Genomic DNA, 20,250 nt, shown 5'->3' on the forward strand with positions numbered 1-20,250 from the left:
TTCTCACTCCCAGGTTTTCCTTCTCTCTCAAAGGAAGTGTGGAGAAAACAATTCTCAGATTAAGAGTTGAGATTCGGGGAGAGGTCTGCCTTTGTTTAGCAAAACCACCTTGATGAACAATCTTGGTTGTGGAAGGATGGCTCTTAGACTCTGGAAGGATTAAGACATCCATGAAAAACTGAACGTCTCTGTATAACAATGCAAGAGGAATTTGGAAGTTGCTGGGCAAGATGAGTAGTGAGGATGTGAGGAGATTCTTGGAGGTGAAAGACAATATCATGCCTGCAGGACAGGAAACTTGAAGAATGACATTGGCCCGTGAGAATTCCCCTCATGCTCTGGCAGGTCTGGCAAAGGGACCTTACAATAAGGATGTCCTCTTAAGCCATTGGCTGTGTTATAATTGAACCCTTTTTACTGCCTCTCTCTACCCACTCACCCACATCCCAAAATACATTAAGTGAATCTTGACTATCCCTTGGTTGACTGACATTTTGGAGCGGTCAGGGAAAGTAGATTTGTCGAATATTTGGGCTGATGTGGAGAAGAGCACAGTCACAGAAGCAAAAGACAAATGCACCTAACAGTAAGGGAGGATAGAGCTGGAGACAGGAGCATAAGCCATAAAGTTTAGGAAAATCTTGGGGAAGACTAATCCAATAGCATGAGATGCAGTCAGGGATATGAGCCAATATTATTTAATTCTCAAAAGATAAGGCAACCTCTGCTATTATTTTAGGGACGCAAGGTTTCTCTTAAGGTTGGATTCCTCAAAGGCACTCACCTTTCCTTTGCAAATTGCCAACATTATACAAGAAATTTTAACAAGCGACTTCTTTAATAATCTTGACTCTGGCCACGCTGAACCATTTTAAACTCTACAGACACTTCACACTTTTATTCCTCTGCAGATCTTTATACATGTTTCTCCATCTGCCTGAAACATACTTGCCCATAATCTTTGCCTATTTTAATTCCTGCTATTCTTTCAGATCTCAACCTTAGCTGTCACTTCCTGTGATGTATTAGTGAGGGTGTTTTCGACTGCCAGGAAAAAACAACATTTAACTCAAAATGACTTAAACAACAGGATATTTACTGTTAAATTAGATGCCTCTCGTGTATCATTCTGTTGCTCTCAGTGCATTGTGTTCTTCATGCCAGTGGGCCAGCAGCCAAAGAAAAGAGTGACAGTGCCAGTGAGGTTAATTGATTATTAGTACATGAAAAACTAGGGGTGCAACTACCCAGTGGGGGTAGGGAGAATCCACCGGCTTATCTTTTGGTGCTTCTATTCCCTGAGATCATAGAAAATTTGCAGTTTCAGGAAACATGGCCCCAAAAGGGCAAGGCAACAAGGGCTCAGGGTAATCCAGCATGGTAGTGAAAGGTGAAGATGATAGGTATGAATCAGGAGCTCACAATCAGCTGCAACAGCAGGGACCATAGTTGCAAAAACCCCCTTGCCTTGAGTCTTTGCAGCTACCACCTTGAAGAGGACTCTGTGATGAATCAGACTTGTACCTCTTCTCTCAGGGAAGAAGTAAGGGTATATTGTTTTCAAAAGGGGAGGTCAAGAGGGGATCTGATTGATGCAAGGCATGGACGATATTAGATACCATATCACCATATCCTTCTATCACCGCTGAGATTCCATCAGAATTAGGTACAATCTGACTGTACCTCAACTCATCCTTGCACCTGGACCACACATTTCTCATCTCCTTCCCAAGGTTTCCCTGTTAATGCTAAGCTGTTGGACACTGTTGAACCTGGCTGGTACCCATGCATGCAAAACTCAAAAGTCTGAGGCAATTAAAACACCATAGGCAAATCTTTGATCAACAGGAGGTGAGAGTTGGTGCATAAACTATCCACCCTCTCCCCCTGATGCGCTGTCCCAAGATGCAGTTTACGTGGCTTCTTAGAGGACTGTCACACTCAGTGGCAGCCAACTTGATAATGCTTCCTCATACTGGCCCTTCCTCCTTCCTGCCTTCATTCTCTCTGTCCCTCACACGTGCTCCCTGATACTGTATCCTCTACTGAGGTGCATATCAGCATTTTGTCCCAGGATCTGCCTTTTTGAGCAAACCAAAGATAACAATCACCCATAACAAAAAGTACGGAGGCAGGAAGTTCCAGAGTTCAGAAGGATGTGTGCCCTGGTTATTTTTCCAGTCTTCCTTTTTCAGTGCCTTGGGTTTTGTCTTCACACTTATCCTTTCATGGTTTTAATAGGGCTGCAGTAACTCCAAGTACCAGGACCTCAAACAAAAATGTTCACATTCTGAAAGAGGGGAAGAGAGCATAACTTGTCCTTTCTGGATAGGAGTTAAGTCTCCTAGAAGCTCCCCAGGCTTCTGGGAGATACCTTCTCACATCTTCTTGCCAGAACTGCATCCCATTCCCATTCCTAACTGGCATGAGGAACTGACTTTCTTAGTCCAATCATGATTCATCCCTTGGGATTGGAGAAGACCCATCCTCCCCTAAATTGCGTTCCTGAACTAATCAAGAAAGAAGTGAGGGATTAATAGCGGTGGGCACAGTGGTAACTATGTCAGACACTTATTAGCTAACCCAGGAGCCATGTTCAACACTCCTTCACCTTTGCCCATCTCCCACTATAGAGGCTAAAGAAGCAACATATTGACTTTCAGCTTCCTTTGCAGCTAGGGAGCCACGTCATCTGTTTTTAGACATGTGTATGTAAGGGAAAGCTTTGTAGGGGGCTTCTTCTAGGTCCTCCTTGATAAAAGTATATTGACACGAAAAGAGCTTTCTCTCTCTCTCTTGCTCCCTCTTGGGTCACCTCTCTGATTCATTTCTTTACCCCTGATCATGTGAAGATATGATTCCCAGAGCTTTGGAAGCCATCTTGCAACCATGGGGCAATAAACCTAAGTACGAAAGACTAACAAACTAATAAAGGTAGAGTAGAATGATGGAAAGAACTTAGTTCCTTAACTACATCCTTGAGCCACTAATGCAGCCCTGGGATTGCTTTTCTCTGGATTTTTTTAAGTTATATCAGATTACTGTCTTTCTTATTTAGCCATTATTATTTAAGTATTACGTTACATGCAGCTAAAAGCCCTTCTAACTGATAAATCAACCAACATTTCTAGGAGGTATCCCTGGACCCTACAGACTATATTAGCTATCCCTTTCCCCTAACAGCCAAGGCTTCCTGCTATCATGGCTATTACTGCAGCACGCTTTCATTGTTCAGTTAAACAGAGATTCCTTTGAATCGTCTGAATTCTGCAAGCCAAAGCTGAGCCACTGCCACAGAGAGTGTAATACAGGATTCCTGCACAGGGCAGTGGGCTGGTCTAAGCACCTCCACAGTCTCTTACAAGTTTGAAATCTATGACCCCAATTCCTTTAATATAAATGTCCCTTTTCCATGTATAAAAGGTTTTTTTCCTTCCATTATGTCATAGCAAATTGCTAGGCAACACAAGAATAAAACTTGGATAAGTGTTCTATTCTGTTTGTACTGTGGGGAACTATCAAGCTAAATTTCCACTTTTGCAGATCATTTGGGGGATTATTTGTTATTCTGAACAGGCCTGTCCCCATTCTCCTTCAGCAGTATGGAGAATGGATACGAAAAAAAATGTGCGTAAATGTTTCTTTCTTTTTGAAATGATATTAATAAAGTATTTCCTGTGGTTATGGCTAATAAGTCACTTGTTTGCTAATGTTTCTGTATCAATATGCTCTTCAAGGAAGCTTAAACCCCAGACCTCTATACGTAGTGTGGTATTTGTGGAGTTCATTACAGTCTATAATTAACAGGGGGATTGCCTTTGGGGAAGAACAGAGAATTGAAGATTAAAAACCTGACCAAATATTTACCTGCAAACAGAAACCTTTTATAAGGAGCAAGGACATTGTAAATTTATAAATGTTCAGAAAATGTTCCCAATATTTTGTCTGTCTTCACTGAGTGATTTCTTGGTGGTCGACCAGAGAGCAGAGCAGAGAATGACACTGACTGTCCTCCAACTCTATGCCGGGTACTCGATGAGTCACTTTATAGGTATTATCTAATTAAATGATTTTTGTCATTTAAAAATACTCTTTACAATTACATAAGTAATACACACTTGTAAAATCTGTCAGCAATTCAGGGACATAAAGATGACAAAGTGAAAGTTCCCCTTCACTCCCTTTACCCCTCAATTTCCCTTACATTCCTGGAAATAATTACCATTCCCTTTGGTGTATAGCCAACCCGACTTTATTTTTTCTATGCCTTTTCATAAATGCACATATTCTTACATGAATATATAAACAAGCCATACTTCATGTATTCTAGGATGCACTTTTTTCAAGTTTAAAATCTCTGCAATACGAACGCATCTTACAATTAAAGGCATTCTACAGTGGCCAATTTCTCTCTTTCTCAGTGGCACATAAAATAACGGTGCATCCTGAAATAAGTGGCATTTTGGAGTAACAAAATACAGTAGATACAGCGCTTACACAACTATATAGATGTATGACTGTGTGAATTGCTATGGACAGCTTTCAGTACACATGGGTCTGCCTCATTCATTTTAATGTCTGTGTGAGCTGCCATTGTGTGAATGTACCTGCATTTATTTAGCCATGTACCTTGTAGATGGACCTTCAGATTATTTCCAAGTCCTCCTGGTGGAAAACAGTGCTGCACTGACCATCCTTGCCCCCAACTCTTTGGATCCATGTAATAAATAGTTTTTTACAAAGAGATTCCTATCTCATGAGTTTTCATAGTTACCCTACATGGTAGGAAAAACTTAGTTACTCAGAACTCAATGAGACACATGTTCAAGTCCTGGCTCCAGAGATGCCGTGTTGGACAACTCAAGGGAGTTCAAACTGTCATTTGGGTCAGGGGTCAGCAAACTTTTCTGTAAAGAGCCAGATGGAATGAACACCTGAGATGTGTGTATGACTCAGTTTCTTCACCAAGAAAATAAATCTGTGTTAACAGTGTTTGTGAGAATTAATACAATGCGGCAAGTAAAGCATTTACAAGTGCTTGGTAAATGCTATAGCTATTAAAAAATTTTATTCTTTTACTGATGAGGAAATTCATAGTTATTAATTCACAGAGGCAGGACACAAACCAGGTGAGTCTGACTCCAAAATTTGTGCCTCTCCTATAGCACCTACTGCCTCAAAAGGAAGAATCTATTGCAGAGAGAAACTGAACTCAGGGGAGCTGAAAGACTTTTATAAAGTCCTACTATGTCACTGTCAGACATAGTGGACTTTGGCTCTTCGAGTGTCCAGCAAATACACTCCCCACCTGAGAAGGCAGCTTCTGTGAGACCCAGCCCTCTGGGCTTGCTGACATCCCCAACCAGTGGATTGTCCTGTTAGTTACGCCAATTTAATATGATCGCAGTTCTATTTCCTGGATGGAAATGCAACCACAGAGGGGTTGATAAAGCTGTCATAGCAAGATGGAGATAGTAAGTCTCATTAATATTAAGAAAAGAATAAACCCATAAATAAGACATTATCAAGTGAAATAAGATAGTCTCTCCTCCAACTTCTAACAAATCTCATGTGCAAAACCATGTAATTTCCCCAGGCATCCTCCCTACGAGACAGATGTATAGAATATGAATTGTGCGGGGAGGGAAATTGATATGCAGAACAGGAGTTGGCAAAATAATTAGAGCCGGGAGGCTCCCTGAGTCTCGTGGTTTATTTCAGAAGTCACCAAATGTACAATCCTGGGGTCCAGACCAGACGGGTATGTAACATATCAGTCCTTGAAAAAGCCTGGAGATGATGGAGAGGTGATGGTACTGGCTGCTGAGGGCGAAAGCAGTGCCAGGCCTGACACACTGAACAGGTAAGGGCCACCCCCCCAGGTGGGGAAGGGCAGGGGCTGCCCCTTTGGTGGCACAGCACTGCCTAGTACAGTCGCATATGCTCCTTACCCACTCTGCCCGCTAAGGTCCCAAGCTTCTGCGTCCCTCTCAATCGTCCCAACCATTTCTCCTGGCTGAGGCTAAGTACAAAATGCAAGTTGTATTAAGTGCCTAAAACCTTATCAACTAAGAACCACTTGCAGACAGGGACCAGTTGGATCTGTATCCCCAGAGGGCCCCCAGCTCAACACCTGGCTGTGGTAGGGAGTCTAGAGATGCTTATTGATTGGAATTGACTAAAGCCACCAACAAAATACCCCGATGGAATAGGAGAGAAAGGAGAGAAGAGAAAGGCAGGAGTGAGGGGAAGAGAAGAGAAGGAAGACAGGAAGGAGGGAGATAGAGAAAGTGGTGAAGATGCTGGAATGTGAATTGAGCAGACTGAGGCAGAAAAGGAGCAGAGAGACGAGGGAAGAGAGAGGACGAGACCGACGTAGAGCAGCGACAGAAGGCAGAGGAGGCAAAGGGGAGTGGAACGCGAGCTGAGCGCACAGGGCAGGGAGATGGGCAGACAGAGAGAAGAAGCAGGTGGGGGCACAGGGGAGGCAGTGAGACAGGCAGAAAGAGACACACGGGACAAACACACTGAAAGAAAGATGGGCACAGAGATGGTCAGACCCCCGCAGACTGAAACAGGGCACAAAGATGGAAAGAACGTAGACAAAGCCTGAGGAGGGACAGAGATACAGGGCAGAGCCAAAGGCTTTCCTGGTCCCCCAGGGGAATCCACACTCCCTTCAGTTTATCTTCCTACTGAGCTAATTCCTTGATAAAGAAAGGGAAGAAGAAAAAATGTCTTTCTGGAAGAAAAGATTCTGAAAACCCATTACTTGGGAGGTGAAAAATGTCCTTCGTCTCCAGGCATTCTGCCAGTTCTAAGGTGGCGCTGCATCTCAGCTTTTACTTATAAAAAAGCTGCATCTGGGCTTGCATCTCAGCCCCAGAGAGCCTGGGCGGTGGGGGGGGGGGGGCGGCGGGGGCTGATCCCTCTGGACTCCAGGCTGCTCGACGTGGTAAGTTGTGACCAGGAACCCACTCTATCTACCCTCATGGAATTCTTGACAGGATCAGCTCAAATAGCACTGTGAAAGCCTTCCAAAAAGTACATCACCCGCTGAGATCAGTAATGAAGGTGAGAAGTTAGTTTGTTTCGGTTGACTCCTATAGTCATTCACATCCCTCCCTCCCTCCCCACTCCCTCCCCTCCCCCTCCCTTACTGTCCTTCTCTTTCCCATCTACTCCCCTACACTGCACGTCTGCTTTATATTCCAAAGAGACCTTGACTTCAGCCCTCAGGCCATGAAATATTCAATCCACTTGGACACTTTTTTTTTTTTTTTTTTTTTGCGTTACGCGGGCCTCTCACTGCTGTGACCTCTCCCGTTGCGGAGCACAGGCTCCAGACGCGCAGGCTCAGCGGCCATGGCTCACGGGCCCAGCCGCTCCGCGGCATGTGGGATCCTCCCAGACCGGGGCACGAACCCACGTCCCCTGCATCGGCAGGCGGACTCTCAACCACTGCGCCACCAGGGAAGCCCCACTTGGACACTTTTTAATGAATCTGGGGTTTGATTCACGCCATTGCGCCTTGACGCCTGCCTCTGTAACCCCTTCCTGGGACCGACTAGTCGGCTTTGAGCACTGCCCTGGAGATGGAGACAAGACCTCCTCTCCTCTCCTCTCCCAGAACTGGTTTGCTGAGGCATCTGCAAGCATTCTCTTTGCCATCCCGCCATGCGTGCCTGGAAGAGGCAACAAGGCGACGAGATCTCTGTCTTACGCAAGAGTCAAAGGTGACTTTTAAAGGATGAGAAAAGAAAAATGCAAACCAAAAGCTACTAACAGCTCAGGCGGCAAATATCCAGGTGATTAACAGGCTGGCTGGATCAAGGATACAGATGTTTCATCCGAATTCCAGGTTGTCCTCACCTGACTTTCTTCAGCAACCCCACCTCCCATACAGACTCAATGATCACAAGATGCATTTGCACTTATTGACATTTTGCTCTGTTAAAAAAAAAAAAAGTGGGCTTTTCATTGCTATTACTATATTGCGCTAGTGGGTTTTGTCTGACAGGTTGAGTCATAATAAAATTAAACAGATTGATGCATTTAAGACTTTTAGCACAGTGTCAGGCACATGTTAAGTGCTGGACAAATAACCGGTATTTTGATTAATTTTAGTCATAGTCATTGTCACCGTATTCATCTTGGGGACAGGCCTGGCGTTCCGTTCTGCCTGCAACAGGTCACACCATATCTGGCACTGACGTGGTTCTTAGTAAAATTTGCCAAGGAGCTGTTTGGACAGTGAGCATAGGCTTCCCAAACAGTCTGTGCATCCCAACGTGGTCTCCCTTCTTCCCTAAACTCCTATCCAGTCATACAACAAATAGTTACCAGGCACCTGCCGAATGCCACACATCATAGTAGGTGCTGGGGATTCCAGATGAGCAAGATAGAAAGGATTCTTACCTTCAAACTTGTTAAGCCACAGGACTTCCCATCCATGTCAGTGACAATGACACATCTTTATACAGCACGGGGCACAGCCAGATACTCTTCTCAGATCCTTACCGGCACTGACACACTTAATCCTCACCATTGGTCTTTGGGGGAGGGACTTCTACAACTCTCATTTTATATTTTATGTATCTATAGACTGAGGCCCAGAGAGGTCGATTAATCTACTGAAAGCACACAGAAATAAGCAGCAGAGCTGGGATTTAAAAGCAGGCAGTCTGGCTCCAGAGTCCACACAGCTAAACCACAGTGGTGCTGCACTATTCAGTTCATGGTGCTACATTCTGTGAGCGACTGTTTCCATTTGTTTCTGCAAATAGATTAGAATATCCTTAAACTCCGTGGAGACAGGAAGCAGATTAGTGGTTGACAAGGGCTAGGAAGAGGGGGAGTGAAGAGTGATCACTAAGGGGTATGGAGTCTCCATTTGGGATCATATAAAAGTTCTAGAACTAGATAGTGATGATGGTTGCCCAATATTGTGAATGTACTTAATACCATCGACGTATACATTTTTAAATGGTTAAAATGGTCAATTTTATCTTATGGGAATTTTATCCCTTAAAAATTTTCTTTAATCCTTAAGTGTAGGGTTGTCTTATATCTTTCATATCCCCACAATGACTAGAATGTAATAGTTCTTAGCAAACACTTCATGATCGGCTGAGTGATTGCCAGTGGTCTTAGAAGTGGAGTTTGTTTTGTTTTTATTATCATCACTCTTGTGATTATTATAAACAGAGCCCTTTTGGAGCCCAGAAGGTTCCTGTCCATCTATGAGCAATGGGACCACAGACTGTGCTGATTCCGAGGGTGAGGGGACAGGTGTTCAGCATCAGGTGCTGGGCTAGGCCGCGCAAGGTGCTTCCCCAGAATAGGCGATACACAGGGGCGAGTCAGCATCAAGACGGGGTTGAGAAGGCAAAGTTCAGAACCAGAGGAACAGCTCAGGCTTGAGGTCTGAGGGACAAATCAGGGCTAAAAATAGAAAACAACCTCAGGGTCAGGAAGTGAGAGAATCGGAAGCCTTTTGGGAAGAAGAATACAACAATAATATAAAAATAACAGTAATAGTGAATCAAACCCTTAGATAATGCTTTCCACGTGCCAGATACTGACTCAAGGGTTTTCACATATTAATTCATTTATTCTGGATTATTATTGTCATTACCCTCATTTTATAGGTAAAGAAACTAAGGCACAGAGAAGTTAAGTGACTTGCCCAAAGTCACACAGCTAGCGAGTGGCAGACTCTGTATTCTAAGCCAAGTGGTCAGGAGCTCTGGATTGACTCAACCATAGGAGTTAAGGAGTGAATTTGGAGTTAAGATTCTGGTCCTGCTGAGAGCTAACTGCTGGCCTGAGGAGAGGAAGGGCCCCTGGAGCTTGAGGTTTAAGGATGCAGACGAAATGCAGTCCTCAGGGCCCTGGACTCACAAAGGAATAAGTCAGTTCCCAACACCTAGAGGTAGAGAGGTGTAACGGTTAGGAACACAGATTCCGGCCTAGAAGCTGGGCCTTGGACTCCAGCTCTGCCCCTTAGCAGCTGTAAAACCTCAGGCAGATTCCTTGATCTCTCTCTGCCTCAGTTTCCTCATCTAAAACGGAGATATGATCCTTCCTAACTGTGAATTATTATAGAGTTACTGTCAGGAGTACATGACTTGATTTTTGTAAAGCGTTGAGAACAGCGCCTGGCATAGAGTAGGCAGAATGTGAATGCTAAATAAAATAAACTCAGTCAAGTAGGAGCCACAACGCCATGTACCTTGGGTGGGGGGGACTTGGAGAAGCAGCAACCAGATGGAGAGCTCCCTGCACACGTTGCCTTTAACAAAGGAAACCGAACTCTTGGCTGAAAAAGAACTGGTGGCTGGTGTCATACTGAAACTTACCCTTATGTCTTGAGCCACCATGCTGTTCGTGTGCCCACAGTTCCTGCACGCCTCCTCCTGTTTCCACCCGTGGCAGGAAGGGAGGGTCTGCAGGTCCTCCTGCCTCAAGCTGCCCACATGGTGATATTTAATTAATCTATTCATTTGATCTTCTGGTTTGCTCAGTGGCTCCCTTTCCTTGATGCTCCCTGAGGTTTGAATACAGTAAAATTCAGCCCTAATTAAAACTGTTGAGATGCCAGCAGTCTCTGTTAATGAAACATCAGAATGAGACTGGATTTCTTTTTTTTTTAATAGGCTTTTCTTAAAATCTTTGAGAGGGGGGATAGAATGAGCCCAGGTAGGAAAGAACAAAGTTAACAAACTCCCTCTTGTCTCCAAGTGTGTGAGGGTGGCCTTTCTAAGTGTCTCTTCTGGTCTGGGACTGGAAGCCAGTCCTTTGAGCAGAAAGAGTCCTAGAGTCTGTGTCCAGAGATCTCCTGAAACCTCCCATTTGGGACCTAGATCTCAGTAATTTTCTCCCCTCTTAGAGACTCCGTTTTTCCATCTGCAAAATGGGGATGCCAGACCAGCTTTAGTAGTCTATGGTTTGAGAACATTAAGTTGTCAAGTCCTTGTATTCTTGAGCCTGGCAGGACAGAGTCGCAGGACCATCTTCCACCCCCGTCTCTCCCCTCCCCTCATCATCCTGAGAAAATGGCCACAAGCAGTGTTTTCCACTCAAGTCACTGGGCCTTGAGTGATACAAGCTTCCCACAGTCACCAGGAACTGGACTAGAGATTGGACTCCTAATTCTAAGCAGCACTGCAAATCTAACTGAGAGGGCCAGGATTCTCCACATTGGGTGGAACCAGTCAGACCCAGCCAGATTCCCTCTCCTGGGGGAGTTTTAGCTGTTCCTCTCCCCAAGCAGAGTAGGGAAGCAGCAGTGTGGGCACTGGCCAGGCAAACCTGGGTGTAAAACCCTCCTGGTACCTCCTCCATGCCACGTAGCAGCATGTGGTGTACACTCTCTGGGCCTCGGTTTCATGATATGTAAATGAGGATAATAAGAATAATTCCCTTCTTTTTTTTTTTTTTTTTTTTTGCGGTACACGGGCCTCTCACCGCTGTGGCCTCTCCTGTTGCGGAGCACAGGCTCCGGACACGCAGGCTCAGCGGCCGTGGCTCATGGGCCCAGCCGCTCCGCGGCATGTGGGATCTTCCCGGACCGGGGCACGAACCCGTGTCCCCTGCATCAGCAGGCGGACTCTCAACCACTGCGCCACAAGGGAAGCCCTAATTCCCTTCTTTATCTCATTAGATAACTACGTCAATTACATGGCACGGGACTTGACACATATTAGCCCTAGTTATAGGTAGCTGGTAGCTGTGGTTACCATTGATGGCAGCAGATAAAAAACAGGAGAGAGAGAGAGAGAGAGAGAGAGAGGGAGAGAGAGGGAGAAGGCAAAAGCAGAAGAGACACAGAGATGGCAAATCACAGAATGTGTGCATGGTGGAGTGCCCTTACACGCGCTCTCGGCCCATGTGCTCCAGGGGGACTCCACCCCTTTTCCAGGAACAAGCATGTGGCTCAGGCCCAAGGCAATCGGAGCCTCACATTCTCCTGGCCATTGTGACTGGTCCAGAGGAGAGCACGCAATCAAAGTCAGCCCGTGCCTGGTTGCACTCTGCCGTAACCGAGACACAGAGTTCAGTTGATTCTCCAGGGTCCATGAGAAATCAACTCCCACTGACCCTTTTGTGACTTTCGGGGACTCTCGTAAATTTGCTGGGCAGGTCATGGGAAAGGACCACATCACAGAGCAAGTGGCTTTCCACCAGACGGTCACCTTGCCTGAAACTTACTCTTCCTCTCTTGTTTGTTGCTCCCCACCTCCCTGGAACAACCCAGGTGCTTCCAAGAATAAACTTCAGTCCCGAACACCCACCAAAATGTTTTCCCAACAAAGGGAGCTTTCTATTCCAAAGAGCAATTCTGGCTGAACCAAGTGTCCTCTGTCTGTCTGCGTAAGTCAATTACCAGGTAAGCCCTCCATCAGCAGAGGACATTATCATAAGCGTTCCTGGGCAGGAGATAAGATCGATATCCTCTCCCCCTCATTTTGCTGGGTTGTTGCTCCCACCCCTGGTATCAACATCCCAGGCAGACCGAGCAAAAGACTTTCCACCTTAGTTCCCAGAGGAGAGAGATTGTGATGCACAGCCATCTCATTTTTACTTTTTAACGTTTTTATTGGAGTATAATTGCTTTACAATGGTGTGTTAGTTTCTGCTTTATAACAAAGTGAATCAGTTATACATATACATATGTCCCCATATCTCTTCCCTCTTGCGTCTCCCTCCCACCCTCCCTATCCCACCCCTCTAGGTGGTCACAAAGCACCGAGCTGATCTCCCTGTGCTATGCGGCTGCTTCCCACTAGGTATCTATTTGACGTTTGGTAGTGTATATACGTCCATCTCATTGGACTTAGGGTTTGCAGGTCCCACTGCCACCAGAATTGCCAAGGTTAACCTTGAGAACTGGAATTAATAACACAGCAATGGCCTTGCACCCACCACGGGTTCCCCCTGTTAGTTAATAGAATGATTCATTTGAATTGCTTCCCCCTTCATTGATGGTGAGGGGCCCACTCCTCCCACCCCTTGTCTCTAGGAAAAGACAAGTGAGGCTTATTGAATTCGAATACATCATCCTGGCAGTGGGCATCAACAGACAGAGACAGACGTGAGAACAGAACACGGAGCCCCATATCCATCCCTCACGGCCCCCCCCTCCTCCTCCTCTACTCAGCAGATCTACTCAGCACCCCCTAGGGAAGCCGAGAGTTCATTATGAACACTAGCGAAGGGTCAATAAATCCACGGCTGAGATTTCAGTCACCTACTGTGGCTGTCCTCACCACCAGCAAAGTACTTGCATGGCCCCAGCCTCGTCTGTGGGGTGGGGATTGGTGGCAGGGAGCTCAGAGGAGCTCTAGAGCCAGAATGATCTTTTCCTAAAGCAAATTTGATCGTGTAAAACCTCTCCACCTCACTTAAAACTCTTCAGTGGCTCCCTATTGCCTCTAGGATAAAGACCAAAGCATTTAATATCGCTCACAAGGTTCTGCAGGGTCTGGTCTCTGCTGACATGTCTGACATTACATATCCACGCCTGCCCCCTCCCATTCGCAGCCTCTCCAGTCACACTGCGAGACTTTCATGCTGTCAGTGGCTTAGGGGGCCTCCAGAGCTCAGGTCAAACCTAAGTTCCTCATTCTGGAATAGATCCTGCTTTAATGCAGTCTTCTAACCCCTCACACCTGCCCTCCACCGCACTTGTTACACCTCGTGCTTTTGCATTTCCCTGTCTAAAGACTGGGTTGATGCTCTGTCTTCCCACTGGTGTGTGACTCTATGTTCTGTTCACCAGGCACCTCCAGCTTCTACCACAAGGCCTGGCACACAAAAGGAACTCAGTAGATCTTTGCTGAATGAATGTAGTTATAAGGTAGGGTACGTTCCAAGAGCCGGAATCTGGAAGTGGCGCTAAAACAGCGTGTGCAACAAGGTGGGAGAAGAGGCAAGAGAGGTGAACGGAGGAGATCACGGGACAGTCATCATTCAGCACCGACTGTGCGCCTGGCACTGTTCTACACGCTGAGGATACAGCAGTGAGCAAGGTGGACAACGCGCTCTACGTTTCTGGAGCTTACATTTGAGGTCATCCGCCTCTTATGTTGCAGGATATTGATCCTGGAAGTATCTCCAGTTGTAGTGTTATTCTAAGTTGTGACAAGAATAAATTGCACACATAACCAGGTGTAAAGGACCTCCCATGGGCCACCTCCAGAGCTGGGGTCTCATCCACGGGGAGGCCAGTTAAGTACTTCAACACACCCCCAAAATAAATCCCCTCCACAACCTGTTGATAAGAAGTGGGTGGCTTCTTCTCGATTTTGTGGAGGCTTAGGGAAGGCGGATTGCGTTGCACACCGTAGGATTGTTTCCCCCTTGCACACCCCAAGGCCCTCACCCCTACCGGCCACTTCACCTCTCTTCTCTCCCTCTCACGCCGCCTCTCAAAATTCTTTCTGCTCTGAGCAATTCAGCCTTCATCTTCAGCTTGCAAATTTTCCTAATAGTGACCATCTGCCGTTCTTCAAACGTGCCCCTTGGTCTGTGCTCCCGTATACGCACTGATCTAATTTGCTTGCTCTCCTATGGACAGTTAGAATCCACCAGTGCACCACAGCCCACTGGCGGTCACACGTGGGGCCTTGCTCCACAGGCTAAGGATTTCGGCCTCTGTCTAGAGGGCCATGTGTAACACAGGAGGTTTCTGGTAGGGGCGTGACCCGGGGCAGACTTCCCCACAGCACCGGAGACTTCACCTCAGCTGCCAGGAAGAATCCAGATGCAGCTGTGGGCTCCCTTCTTCTGGCATTAATTGAGGCTTCACCCAGGGCCCAGCTGCAGAGAAGCCCGTGTGGTGCAGCACAGACGGGGAGCAGCTGCATAGGCGGCTCTAGGCTCAGCAGGCCTGCCCCACCCCAGGGGTCTTGCTGCTGGAAGCAGAGCTAGGGTGGCCTTGGGGAGAGGGCATCTCTGAAGTGGAAGGGAAATGCTTCAGCTTCCCACAAAAGAGGGAAATGGTTGTTTCCTTGGGAAAAACCTATAAAGTGGAATCGCCCAGAGGATTCTCTCTGATCTCCTTTGAGGACTGAAGCCTGCAGTCAGTGGCCCTTCCACAGAGCGCTCCTTTCAAGGGAGAGCCACGGAGTTGTGCCGCCTGGCAACCCCACCTCCCATCTCTTGCATCCAACCTCCTGTGGCTGGGCCCAGTGGGCCCAGAGAGTCGTCTGGTAAGAATCGAAATTGTCAAAAATAATTGCAGATACCATTTATCAAGAATTTACCAGGGCAACCTGCTTAACATACACGATCTTGATTAAGCCCCTCAATAATCTGGTGAGATGGAGATTATTATCACCATTTGACAGATGAGGGAGCTAAGGCTTCCATCTACTTTCAAGTCCTGGACTCCCAGTTAAAAGCATTGTGATACTGAGCACGTTACTTGCTTAGCCTTTCCGCCTCAGTGACATCCCTGAATGCAGCTGCGTACAAGAGTCTCTCTCTGAGTACAGCCCCCATCCTTACCCCCGGGTCTCCTACCCACCCTCAGGGTGACTCATAGACCATTCTCTGGGATGGGGCAGCAGCTGTGGATTGGGCCTGCGAGAACCCTGGGAAAGAGAGAGGAACTGTCCCAGTCTGGACATGATGAAGGTTTGAGGCTTAGGCAAAAACACAGGGTCCTGCAGAACCCTCTCTGCCCAAGTCTGGCTGCTGGAAATTCAATTCTGCGTTAGATAAACACCTATACCACCCCCCAGGTGAAAATCCTAAAAGGCATATCTGACCCATCTGTCATCTGGTTGAAAACTCCACCACTGGCTCCCTTTCTATTACAGAGCTCATGCGTAGCCAGCCATAAAAAAGAAAGTCAGCAAACTTGAGAGGGGAAAAGAAAGGGCAGAGGGAATGTATGATGGCTTATGGGAATTAGTAAGAACTGGTAGCTTGAGAAAAGCGAGAAATTGAACTTCAGGGAGCCTAGTCCCCAAAGAGCAATTTAGTGGGCCACATAAGGAAACAACAGAAAGCGTGGTAAAGACGGGCACCCCTGGAACCAGGGGCTCAAGTGCTGTTAGGCTTCTCTAGCTCTCGTGTCTGTTTCTTTCTGAAATTTGGCTTCACTGTTCCTGTTCACATAGGTCTTCACGCAAAGGGAGCATGGCTGTGACAACCCCAGTTTTACTGCTTCTTTGAGTGACCAAGAAAGGAACGGTGGGTTCTCTTACTTCAGGTTGAGTTGAAGAATTTGCAGGAAAAAACAGATAGTGGCCAGATCAAAAAAAAAAAAAAAAAAAAAAAGCCATGAGCAATAATCAGGATGGCTATAGATCTCACTGATGTAATAGAGCCCCAACATGACAGTGGTTTAAACAAGTTAGCTATTTTTCTCCCATGTAATAGTTCAGATGTAAGCTGGTCAGGGCCTGCAAGGTGACTCCATTTTGTCCAGGACCCAGGCTCTTTCCATTTTTTCACTCTGCTGTGCTTAGGTATCATTCTGCGTGGCCTAAGAATGCTCACCACCACATCTACCATCCGGGGAGCAGAAAGAAGGAAAAGGTGAGTGAAGGAAGCAATACTTGGCTTAAAGAGCACAACTCAGAAGTTATATATATATCAGTTCCACTGACATCTTATTGGCCAGAATATAGCCACATGGCCACACATAGCTGCAAGGGAAGCTGAGAAATGTAGTCTTTAATCTGGGCAGCCATGTACTACACCAAAAACTAGGGGTTCTACCATTACTATAAAAGGGAGGTTATACATCCAGGATGACCTCCATTTCTGCCACAGTTGCGCAAAGGCAGGAGGGTTCTGGAAACAGAAACCAGAATATGATCTGGAACTAAGAATGTATTCTCATCTCCATCACTCTTCTCTGCTTCTCTTGGATGTCTGCTTCATTACCCTCTCCCTCCTCAGCTTTGAGCCCCTTCATGCCCAGGGCAGGTAGACTATGGCCACCTCACCATTTCTAGGCTTCCACATCCAGTGAAGGAAAATAAGACCAGCCAGGCTTGAACACACATGGAATTTGGGATGAGCATTTACTGCCAAGTTAAGTGGATTTATGGTTTAACTCTGGGCCAGAAAGGGACAAATAATAACATAATGAGGATAGGCTATTAGCTTCTGAGGAATGAATGTTAAGTTATGTTAATAAGGGGAATATTAAATCCTTGTGAAGATCTGAAGGAGCTGTATGTGGCAGGGGTATGTTTTGGAAATAAATGAATTCTTGGGGTGATGAGATCAGTTTCATTTTAAACACTCTAGGGAGCAGCCAGCTGTAGAAATGCAGAGTAGAAGGAGATGCTCCAATCTATCGACAGGAAAAAAGCCGTCCCCACAGCCCAACCAACGGGCCCTGAGTTGGAACTGCCCTCTACAGACATCAGTAACCAAGGCATAAGAGAAGAGCCCTTGACAGTCAGAGCCTGAAGCTGGAAACCTGCCAGACATCAGAAGGGACTGGTGAGTATGGAGACTTGAAGATTTTGGGTGGAGTGAGGACTGGATTCAAGAATGGGAGGGTTGGTGTACTCTAAAGAGAAGTGGATAAAGGGAGAGAGCCAGGGAGGGGCAGGAGAGAAAGGAGGGCATTGGGACTGGGGAGAGCATCCACATAGTAGTGCTTCAAATTCTAGGCCCTGGGGCATTCTGAGCGGTGCCTTTGGTCAGCGTGGTTAGGCGAAGGTCCAGCTGCCCCAGACGCTACATAGTTTGGTACTTAGCACCTGAACCTGTATCCTTGAGCAAGGAGCTGCTCAAATTTCCATCAGAGTCCAGTGTACATGCATTCAGTTTGGGAACAGCAAGCAAGTGTGTTTCCAAAATAAGGAGGGAAAGAGCCCCCTCTTGCATCACCAGGCATGAGAACATTCCCACTGTAGACTGTGAGGTTGAGGGAGGGCCCACCATTTGGGGACTACTGAGAAGAGATGGGATCCACCTGCAGCCCACAAGCCAGATGCCCAAATGGTTAAGTTAGCTAGAGACCCACTGTATGAGTTTGCTAGGGCTGCCATGACAAACCACTCAGACTGGGTAACTTAGACAACAGACATTTATTTGCTCATAGTTCTAGAGGACCATGATCGAGGTGTCAGTAAGGTTGGTTTCTTCTGAGATCTCTCTCCTTGCCTTGTAGATGGCCTTCTTCTCCCTGTGTCCTCACATGGTCTTTCCTCTGTGTATCTGTGTCCTAATATCCTCTCTTATAAGGACACCAGTCATATTGGATTAGGACCCACTACAATGAGCTTATTTAACCTTAATTACCTCTTTAAAGACTATCTCCAGAGACAGTCACATCCCGAAGTTAGGGCTGGGGAGTTAAGGACTTCAACATATGAATTTTGGAGAGACACTTCAGCTCATAACATCAACCGTGATGAACCAAAAAGGGAGCTTACTTTGTAATTTCACATGTCAAAGCCTCAAGGAGAGACTGACTAAACTCTTTCTCATCTCTAATTACAAATTTTGGGAGAGAGGATTTGGGGTGGGTCCAGTTTGGGACAGATGTCCATCCCTGGGCCAATCAGCTAAGCCCAAGTATGTGGGCTCATCCAGAACAAATATGGCTGCCAAGACTCTGCCAATGGATGCTGGCAGCAAGCTATTGGCCTGTGGCCTTGACAGACACTCCATATCACCTGTCAGAATAAACTCAAACTCTTCAGTAGGGCATACAGAATCCTTTACTCCCTACCCCCTTAACTGCTACCTCTCTGCCCCATGCCCTGCGACCCCTGCACAAATTCTGCCCTTCATCTGTGCTAAAGGTACAATGCCCTGACCTCACCTCACTGTTTCCTACCTCCAGGCCTTCACTCAGGCTGTTCCCTCCATCTAACGAGCCTTCCCTCTCCACTCCCTTTGTCTACCTGACAAGCTCTCACTTATATTTATATTTCAAAGCCCAACTGAAGCATTCCCTTTGGAAAATCTTTTCTGACTTCCTTCAGAGTCAGCCTCCCTCTTTTATTTCATTCTGTGCCTGTATGTACCTCTTTTATAGCCCTTAGAACACTCAGTCACAATTTTTGTTATATTGCTTTTCTCTTGCAGTAGACTCTGGGTTCCAGGTTATTAGAGAAAATTCACCTTACCTATCCCAAAGTCTAGCACAGTGCTTGCTTTGTACTCAAAACTATTTGTGGAATAATGAATGAATGCATGTTATCACCTGGGCACAATGGGATACACAGTTTACAAATAAAGCACAAGTCTCTGTCCTTTAGGAACCTCCAAGTGACTAAGGAAGACATTAATATGAATACTGGTTATGAAAATAAAGATGTAAGCCAAGGGCTAAGGAAGTACAAAGGGAGCTGCCACTTAAACTGGGAGAATTACGGACAGCTTCTGGGAGGAGGTGATTTTGAGTGTCACAACGGATGAGTAGGAGTTTGCCAAGTGGTGTTAGACAGGGAGGGGGAACTAGAAAGACAAGGCCATATTAAGGAAAGAGCATGAACAAGGCATGGGGAAAGGACCTTGCTAGGCTTGTAGCTGCAACAGAGAGCAGTTATAGGGACAATATGACCATGGATACCAGGTGGGAACAGCATCACCTGGTGTTCTGAGAAGGGGAGCCCCAGTCACACCTGGGCCTTTTGGCTGTTCTCAGGAATAAGCTGGGAAGAGAAAACCACTTTATGTTGTACTCATGGAGCCACCAGCTCCTCAGGACATCCACCCAGAGTCTCTCTCCCTCCATGGATTTTCTCAGGAGAGAGGGAAAGACACGAAGTTTCCAACAGTCTTGAGTCAAAGAAACCAAGTCTTCAGAGTCTGGAGTCTGCATGACCTCTTCCACTCCCTCCCCCAAATGACAGAGGGGTAGGGTGGCCTCTCTGAACCTGGAATGAGACATTCGCTTCCCACCTCCTGCACATAATAGAACATCTTCTAAGCCTCTCTGATTTCAGTTTGCTCTGCTAGCCACAAGCAGGTCTTTCTCCTCTCTGAGCCTCAGTTGTTCATCTGAGAAAAGGTGATAATGGCCCCTCAGGATTATTATGAGGGTTAAAGTTAATGTAGGTCAAACACCTAACCATGATTGATATCTAAAAGGTACTTAGTTAACAGTGGCCATTACAATTAATTTCTTAAATAAAAATTGTGCTTGTCTTTCATCTCCTGCTCTAGAACTATAAGTTTCTGGAGTAGATTCATGCCCCATACTGTCTAGCATATATTTATGCTCAATAAATGTATGTTACATCAATGACTGCCTAGAATCCTAGA

Source organism: Grampus griseus (assembly GCF_964374135.1).
Source record: "Grampus griseus genome assembly, chromosome: 14".
Classification (NCBI taxonomy): domain Eukaryota; kingdom Metazoa; phylum Chordata; class Mammalia; order Artiodactyla; family Delphinidae; genus Grampus; species Grampus griseus.